We start from the raw sequence: 10,047 nt of genomic DNA, 5'->3' as shown, positions 1-10,047 counted from the left end.
AGCACACCCAGTGGCTCCTACCTGAGGTCTCCCGGGACTGGAGCAAGGAGCAAGCCAGGTTTCCGTGGGCCACCCTTTCTCTGTGGTGAGGACCCCTCAGTTCTGCTCAGTGTTGTCACAGCTACTCCTGACAGGGAGAGGCCCAGGGCTGAGCACAGCCACTCAGTTTCAATGGGACCCTGAATGTCTGCACAGAAAACCTTTCTTTGCTGTCCCTCAGGGTCCTCACATCAAGGCGGGGCCACTCCTGGGACCCCACCCCCTGCTGGCCCCAGGCCATCCCTGAGGAAGCCTCACCCCTTTCAGACTCTGAAAGTTGTAATAGGAAACATCACATCAGAAACCCTTCCTTGAGTGGACAGTAAGGGCGGAGCTGTGCCCACCTTTCTGTGGTGGGCTCTCCCCTCTGCCAGTCTCTTATGGGCCTCGCTTTCATGCCTGGCGAGGGGGTCTGGGCCTTCTTGGCCTGCTGACCTGACGCCCCATCAGACTGATCATCTCGCCTCCCAAGATCCCCGGCCCAGAATGGGGAGAGGGGTTACCCTGCCAGCACTTGCCCGGGTCTCTGAGGCTGACAACACTGGTTGGGGTGAATTTCTGCGAGGATCCCTTTCTGGCTCTAAGGTGGGGGGCATCTCAATCCTCAAGGTGTTCCTATTTACTCCTGTCAGGGCCTGGGCTCCCTTTCTTCTGCTGGTCTGAGATGTTCCCTGCAGGCCAAGAGCACCATCTCCGTGAGGCCTTTACAGTGAAGTGTGGATGGGAGGGGTCATCTGTCAACCATACCTGGGGCCTCATAAGGCAGATGGAAAAGGCAGGTGTCTTCAGTTTCTTCAGGATCCTCCCTCTGACGACTGGCAGAGTCTGGGCCTCGTCCCTTTGCTGACCTGAGTTCAATCACTGCAGTAGAAGCCTCGTCTTCAGATTCCCAAGGTTGAAGTCGGCAACCACATCCAAGGACCCTGCTTAGGGCGTTTGAGAGCCGAAAGTGGGCTCACATGAAGTGGAGGCCCATTCTCTTCTGTTTGGCAGGCAGTTCAGTCATCCCACAGGATCAGGCTGACTCTTGGAATTGCCGGTGCCCCCTCCCCCTGAGAGCCACCTCCCTTAATCACGGGCCTCACTGGAGTTCACAAGAGTCAGAAAAAAGGAAGGCAGTGAGGATCTCAACAAACCTATTGGGAATCTCCCAGGATTGACATCAGGGATGGAGCAGGGAACTGCAGGACCCACACGGTTCTGGGGTGTGGGGGTTGGACTCCTCACTCATGAGTGTGCTTCTTTTGGCTGCTGCCTTCTTGATTAAATGCTCTCTGGTAGGCTCCTTCTTTACTGCCAGCTGTGAGCATTTGACCAGCTGCAAACCTTCCAGAGAAAGGTTTCAATTCCCAGGCTAGATGCTAGATGGGAGAGCAGCACTACCCCATGACAGGTGGTGGATATTCAGGAAAGCAGCTCATCTTCCTATGGGTCTCTTCACCAGCCAGAATACACTTTGGAAACATTTTGTTCTAATAGTTTGTTTTCTACACTGAAGTGGCAGAGCAGTGTGATTTGGAGAGATCCTGTTCTTTTGAAGTTCTCACACTGCATTGTCCAGTATAGTGATTTCCATTTTTCTTAAGCCTCGTTGATATTAAGGAATATATTTTATTTTTATATTTTATGAAGCATCTTTTTTATGAAGGATCTGTGTGTGTGTGTTTCACCCTTATAGTTGCTAATCCACTTTTAGAATATTATTTTTATTAGAAATATGTTTTCACTTATGGACATGGGAAGAGGGCAGGAGAAGGTGAGATGTATGGAGAGAGTAACATGGAAACTTACATTACCATTTGTAAAATAGATAGCCAATGGGAATTTGCTGTATGCCTCAGGAAACTCAAACAGCTGCTCTGTACCAACCTAGAGGGGTGGGATGGGGCGGGAGATGGGAGGGAGGTTCGAAAGGGAGGGGATATATATATATATTACTTATGACTGATTCATGTTGAGGTTTGACAGAAAACAACAAAATTCTATAAAGCAATTATCCTTTACTTAAAACATATGCAAAACAGAAAAAGAGACACAGAAGTACAGAACAGACTTTTGAACTCTGGGGGAGAACGTGAGGGTGGGATGTTTTGAAAGAACAGCATGTATACTATCTATGGTGAAACAGACCACCAGCCCAGGTGGGATGCATGAGTCAAGTGCTCAGGCCTGGTGCACTGGGAGGACCCTGAGGAGTCGGGTGGAGAGGGAGGTGGGAGGGGGGATCGGGATGGGGAATACGTGTAACTATATGGCTGATTCATGTCAATGTATGACAAAACCCACTGAAATGTTGTGAAGTAATTGGCCTCCAACTAATAAAATAATAATAATATTTTTAAAAAAATAAAATAAAATAAAAATAAAAATAAATAAAATAAATGCAGCCTAGTTACTAAAAAAAAAAAAACAAACAAAACATAAATAAATTTAAAAATATGTTTTCAAGGCCAGGCTTCACTCACTCAAGTGATTTCAGGTGGTGATTAACACAGGCTCTGGAGTCATAGTGCAGCAATCAACCTAATTTTTTCTGAAACTGCTCTGGGCCTACTGGCCTCTGTGGGCTGAGGTGGTATGTTTAAAAATATTCTTCCCACCTCCCTTCATCTGAGGTCTATTTTTTGCTATGGACCTTCCAAAACTTGCCTGCCACCTCCCACCCTCTCACCAAAGTACCACTTCGTTGCTCTCCACCAAGGGTTTCTCATGTTTTGTTGTTTAAACTTAGTTGTTGATGTTTTTGGTAGGCTGAAAAATGACCCTCCCAAAGATCTCCTATCCCAATCCCTAGAGCCTTCTTTGGGAAAACGGTCTTTGCAGATGTGATTAAGAATCTTTTTATTGGGGGATTAGTCTGGATTATCTAGGTGGGCCCTAGATAGAATCACATGTTTCCTTACAAGACAGAGGCAGGAGAACTGACAAGCTGAGAAGGCAATGTGAAGATGGAGCAGAGAGCTATTTGGAGATATTGACCTTGAAGATTTCAGTCATGTTCCCATAAGCCAAAGAATGCAGCGGTTACAAGAAGCTAGAAAAGGTAAGGAATGGGCCTTCCCCTAGAGCAGGGGTCCCCAACTTCTGGGTTCTAATGCCTGATGATCTGAGGCGGAGCTGATGTAATAATAGAAATAAAATACAAAATCAATGTCATGTGTTGAATCATCCTGAAACCATCCCTCCCTCTGTCCATAGAAAAATTTGTCTTCCACACAACTGGCATTTTAGCAACTATAGGTAAGTCACTAAATTTGTAAGTAACTCAAGGAGAATTGACGTCTTTACCATAGTTTCTTTCACATCAGTGAACATGGCGTACTTCAATTTTTGGGGGGACTTAAAAAAAATCTTAATCTATCAGGAAACTTTTATGTTTGCCTTCTTAAAGATATCATATATTTTTTTGTGTGTAATTTGTAATTCCTCTTATGTGGATTCTGGATTTTGTTGCTGTTACATGTGCTAATTTGTGAATGGGATTTTGTCTATTACATGTGGTAATTAATTATGGCCTTTGTGTGCCAAGGCTCTTGACTTAATTGTATTGACTGACCTCCTAAACATGTTCTTTCTGAAGTCTTTTATTTATTTGGATATTCTACACAGTGATTCCTTTTAATTTTCTAGGCAGATGATGATATTGTTACAAATACATCTCTTTCTTTTCAATGTTTTTATATCTTATTCATTTTGGTATCTGTATCTCTGACTTTGTGTTCCAGTGCAATTTTGAACAGTAGATGTGAGGATATATGTCTTTTTCATGACTTGAATGAGAATATTTCTAACATTTCACACCTGACTATATCTGGTGTAGAATTTAGAAAAAAACAAGTTCTAAGTTTGCTAGAAGTTTGTATCATAAACTCATGTTGAATTTCTCTCAGAGGCTTTTTCTATACCCATTGGCACAATCATATTTTTTTCTCTTCTAATTTATTATTGTATGAAACTACAACTGAAAATATTTTCTAATGTTAAATCTTATTTTCATTTCTTGGACACAGCCCATTTGCTAATTAAATTCACTACTATGTTGACTATACTATTTTACACTATTTACTACTATGTGAATGAGCTTTGCTCAAGAGTTCTTTTCATGGGGATGGAGGGCAATGTCCTCATTTGGTTTTTGAAAAAAGGAGAGCTGGTTGGGGGAAATGAGTTGCATAATTTTGCCTCTCCCTTTTTGTGGGTATGCCTTCGAAAAGTTTGTTGTCTTTCTTTCAGAAGACCACTCTCTAGGTTGTGTTATACTTCCATTAAGAGGTGTATAATGCCTGGTCTTCTTTGTGAAGATGTCAGCAGTCCATGATTATCACCTTTATCAATCCTTTAGGGCTCACAGAATGTTCATGCTCTCATTCTTTCTTACTCTACTAGCTGAATTACCTCTGTATGTGGAAACATTTCTTTGTCCACTGTGTGGTTATCCTGAGGGAACTTGTGTTCCCTTGCATTAAAATCTCTTCATCTAAATTTTGTACAAGTCTATTTCATGATTTTGTTCCTGATCTTTCTTTAGTAACCACATTTGCAAATATGATCACCTTATAAGTATCCCCTTAATTGACTCTGCTGTTTCTATTTTATTTTTTCAGCATTTATCTTCATCATTTCCTGGTTTCTACTTCTTTAGGTTGAATATGCTATTCACTCTGTACATTCTTGAGGTATTTATCTGTTCTAAATATTTCTTATTTTCTAAGCCATCTATTGAAAATTATATTTCTCACTGAGTATCACTTGAGCTGTATCATACAGATAGTATTATATAGCTTCATGTGTATTGCTTGAATATTTTGCAAGTTGAATATATCATTATTACTTATGCTATTAGAATTTATATATGTATGTATATATATACACACACTAAAGTGTGTAAAAACATTTTTGAGTAGGATTTAAAGAGGACAAAAGAGAATATTAAGAGGAGGTTTCATGATCCAGGGGTGTTTGGTTATGGGTTATTAATTATAACAGACACAAACATATTTGACTGTCAGTGACTGAGTTGGGTTTATCCCATGAAGGTGAAGAAGTGTAATGCTAGAAAATCTGTCACTATGATTGGTCACACATGTTAAAGTCAGGGATTGTCCAGGTACATAGAAACTACAGTAAATATATAACAGGGAATTTGGTGTAGGGGATCATGTTCACAACTGATAGAAAAGCCGAACAGGGGAGAATTGGAGAACCCAACAATTAACAACTTGAGGAAGTCACTCCCACCTCTAGCCTGAGAGGAAAAAGAAAGATGGTAGTATTATTGGAGTCTAATTGTTGCATTCAATAGGATCTGGAGGCATGGTGGGCCAGTCTTAGGGGAGTTGAAGCTGTGGAGAAAATGTAGCCATGGAACGAAAGCCACTTGATCTAGAGGAAAAAGGAGAAAAACACTAGCTGCTTCATTCACCTGCACTGTAATCTCCTGCTGGTGCCATCAGTTGGCTAAACCAAGGTGGCAACAAAATGTTAGTGAGCCTACAAATTACAGGCTGTGGGTGTCAGCTACTACATCATAAAGAGAAGAGAAGGGGATGAGGGAGGGTTAGTCAGTCAGTTCAGTCGCTCAGTCATGTCCAACTCTGTGCGACCCCATGGACTGCAGCACGCCAAGCTTTCCTGTCCATTACCATCTCCCGGAGCTTACTCAAACTCATGTCCTTTGAGTCAGTGATGCCATCCAACCATCTCATCCTCTGTCATCCCCCCTGCCTTCAATCTTTCCCAATATCAGGGTCTTTTCCAGTGAGTCAGCTCAAAGTATTGGAGCTTCAGCTTCAGCATCAGTCCTTCAATGAATATTCAGGACTGATTTCCTTTAGGATGGACTGGTTTGATCTCCTTGCAGTCCAAGGGACTCTCAAGAGTATTCGTCAACACCACAGTTCAAAAGCATCAATTCTTTGGTGTGCAGCTTTAAAAAAATATTAATCATTTTTTAATCGAAGGATAATTGCTTTACAGAATTTTGTTATTTTTTGTCAAACCTCAACATGAAACAGACATAGGTATACATATATCCCCTCCCATTGGAACCTCCCTCCCATCTCCTGCCCCATCCCACCCATCTAGGTTGATACAGAGTCCCTGTTTGAGTTTCCTGAGACATACAGCAAATTTCGGTTGGCTATATGGCAATGTAAGTTTCTATGTTACTCTCTCCATACATCTCAGCCTCTCCTCCCCTCTCCTCATGTCCATAAGTCTATTCTCTATGTCTGTTTCCCCACTGCTACCCTGAAAATAAATTCTTCAATACTATTTTTTTAGATTCTGTATATATGCATTAGTATACGATATTTATCTTTCTATTTCTAGCTTACTTCACTCTGTATAATAGGTTCTAGGTTCATCCACCTCATTAGAACTGACTCAAATGCATTCCTTTTTATGGCTGAGTAATATTTCATTGTGTATATGAACCAAAACTTCTTTATCCATTTGTCTGTCGAAGGATATCTCTGTTGCTTCCACATTCTAGCTATTGTAAATAGTGCCGCAATGAACAAGCACTCAGCATTTTTTATGGTCCAACTCTCGTATCCGTACATGACTGCAATAAAAACCATAGCCTTGACTATACAAACCTTTGTTGACAAAGTGATGTCTCTGCTTTGTAATATGCTGTCTAGGTTGGTCGTAGCTTTACTTCCAAGGAGCAAATGTCTTTTAATTTCATGGCTGCAGTCACCAACTACAGTGATTTTGGAGCCCAAGAAAATGAAGCCTGTCACTCTTTCCATCATTTCCCCATCTATTTGCTATGAAGTGATGGGACCAGATGCCATGATCTCAATTTTCTGAATGTTGAGTTTTAAGACAGCATTTTCACTCTGCTCTTTCACTTTCATCAAGAGGCTCTTTAGTTCCTCTTTGCTTTCTGCCATAAGGGTGGTGTCATCTGCATATCTGAAGTTATTCATATTTCTCCTGGCAATCTTGATTCCAGCTTGTTCTTCATACAGCCCAGAGGTTTGCATGATATACTCAGCATATAAGTTAAATAAGTAGAAGTAGGGTGACAATATACAGCCTTGACATACTCCTTTCCCTATTTGGAACCAGTCTGTTGTTCCATGTCCCATTCTGTTGCTTCTTGACCTGCAAACATGTTTCTCAGGAGGTTAGTGAGGTGATCTGTGATTCCCATCTCTTTAAGAATTTTCCACAGTTTGTTGTGATCCACACAGTGAAAGGCTTTGGCATAGTCAATGAACCAAAAGCAGATGTTTGTTTGTTTGATTGATTGATTTTTCTTGAATTCTCTTGCTTTTTCTATGATCCAACAGATGTTGGCAATTTGATCTCTGGTTCCTCTGCCTTTTCTAAATCCAACTTGAACTTCTGGAAGTTCTCGATTCACGTACAGTTGAAGTATGGCATGGAGAGTTTGAGCATTACTTTGCTAGCTTGTGAAATGAGTGCAATTTTGCAGTAGTTTGATCATTCTTTGGCATTGTCTTTCTTTGGCACTGGAATGAAAGCTGACCTTTTCCAGTCCTGTGGCCACTGCTGAGTTTTCCAAATTTGCTGGCATACTGAGTGCACCACTTTCATAGCATCATCTTTTAGGGTTTGAAATAGCTCAGCTGGAATTACATCACCTCCACTTACTTTGGTCATAGCGATGCTTCCTAAGACCCACTTGACTTCACTGTCTAAGATGTCTGGCTCTAGGTGAATGATCACACAATCGTCGTTATCTGGGTCATTAAGATCTTTTTTTTTTTTTTTTTTTGTATAGTAGTTTTGCATATTTTTGCCACCTCTTCTTAATGTCTTCTGCTTCTGTTAGGTCCATACCATGTCTGTCCTTTATTGTGCCCATCTTTGCATGAAGTGTTCCCTTTGTATCTCTGATTTTCTTGAAGAGATCTCTAGTCTTTCCCATTCTATTGTTTTCCTCTATTTCTTTCCACTGATCATTGAGGAAGGCTTTCTTATCTCTCCTTGCTATTCTTTGCTACTCTGCATTCAGATGGGTATATTTCCTTTTCTCCTTATACCATATTTTTATACTATATTGTAGTCTATGAAGTATGCAGTAGCATTATGTTGGAAAAATGTACATACCCTGATTTAAATAATATGTTGTTTCTAAAAACATGCTATCATTGAACAATTCTGGGTTGCCAGAAACCTTCAACTTGAAAAAAAAAACCCACTATATCTACATACCACAATAAAATCAGACATGCCTGTAACACAAAAAAAAGTGGGGAAAGACTTGAATACTTATCCAGTGAAGATATACAAATAGTCAATAAGCACATCAAAGATGCTCAACATCACTAGTCTTTAGAGCAATGCAAATCAAAACCACAATGAGATAACCTCTTCTCACCCACTACATGGATGTAAGTGTTTAAAACAATGTTATTCAATTCCTTTTAATGGCTGAGTAGTACTCCATTGTATATATGTACCATGTCTTTTTATTCTTCTTTTAATGTACATTTATGTTGCTTCTGTGTCTTGACTATTTTAAACAGTGCTGTAATGAACATTACAGTGCATGCATCTTTTTGAATTATGGTTTCCTCTGGAAACCCAGAAGTGGAATTCCTGGGTCATATGGTGGTTCTATTTCTAGTTTTTTTAAAGACTCTCCATACTGCTCTCTATAGTGGTTGTATCAATTTACATTCCCACCAACAGTGTAGGAGAGTTCCCTTTATCCACACCCTCTCCAGGATTTATTGTTTGTAGATTTTTGGATGATGATCATTCTGACTGCTGTGAGGTGATATATCATTATAGTTTTGATTTATATTTCATTGAACATCTTTTCATGTGCCTCTTAGACATCTGTATGCCTTCTTTGGAGAAATGTCTATTTAGGTATGCCCATTTAATTTTCTTTATTGGTTTGTTTGTTTTTGTGGTGTTGAGCTCTATGAGCTATTTGTAAAATTTGGAGACTAATCCTGTGTCAGTCACATTATTTGCAAATATTTTCTCCCATTCTGTGGGGCGTCTTTTCATTTTGTTTATGGTTTCCTTTGCTGTGCAAAAGTTTTTGAGTTTACTTTGGTCCCATTTGTATACTTTTGTTTTTATTTCCATTACTCTTGGAGATGGATTGAAAAGATATTGCTATGATTAATGTCAGAGAGTGTGAATGGACCTGGAGATTATCATACTAAGTGAAGTAAGTCAGATAGAGAAAGACAAATATCATGATATTGCTTATATGTGGTATTTAAAAAGCAGCAACACAAATAGATGGATAAATGTACCGTGTTCATGGATTGGGAGAATCAATATTGTGAAAATGAATATACTACTCAAAGCAATCTATAGATTCAATGCAATCCCTATCAAACTGCCAACGGTATTTTTCACAGAACAAGAACAAATAATTTCACAATTTGTATGGAAATACATAAAACCTCGAATAGCCAAAGCAATCTTGAGAAAGAAGAATGGAACTGGAGGAATCAACCTGCCTGACTTCAGGCTCTACTACAAAGCCACAGTCATCAAGACAGTATGGTACTGGAAAAAAGACAGAGATATTGATCAATGGAACAAAATAGAAAGCCCAGAGATAAATCCATGTACCTATGGACACCCTATCTTCAACAAAGGAAGCAAGGATGTACAATGGAAAACAGACAACCTCTTTAACAAGTGGTGCTGGAAAAACTGGTCAACCACTTGTAAAAGAATGAAACTAGAACACTTTCTAACACCATACACAAAAATAAACTCAAAATGGATTAAAGATCTAAATGTAAGACCAGAAAAAAAATAAAACTCCTAGAGGAGAACATAGGCAAAACACTCTCCGACATAAATCACAGCAGGATCCTCTATGACCCACATCCCAGAATATTGGAAATAAAAGCAAAAGTAAACAAGTTGGACCTAAGTAAACTTAAAAGCTTTTGCACAACAAAGGAAACTATATGCAAGGTGAAAAGACAGCCTTGAGAATGGGAGAAAATAATATCAAACAAAGCAACAGACAAAGGATTAATCTTAAAAATATAC

Source organism: Muntiacus reevesi, chromosome X, assembly GCF_963930625.1.
Source record: "Muntiacus reevesi chromosome X, mMunRee1.1, whole genome shotgun sequence".
Classification (NCBI taxonomy): Eukaryota; Metazoa; Chordata; class Mammalia; order Artiodactyla; family Cervidae; genus Muntiacus; species Muntiacus reevesi.
This window is presented reverse-complemented; position numbering follows the sequence as displayed.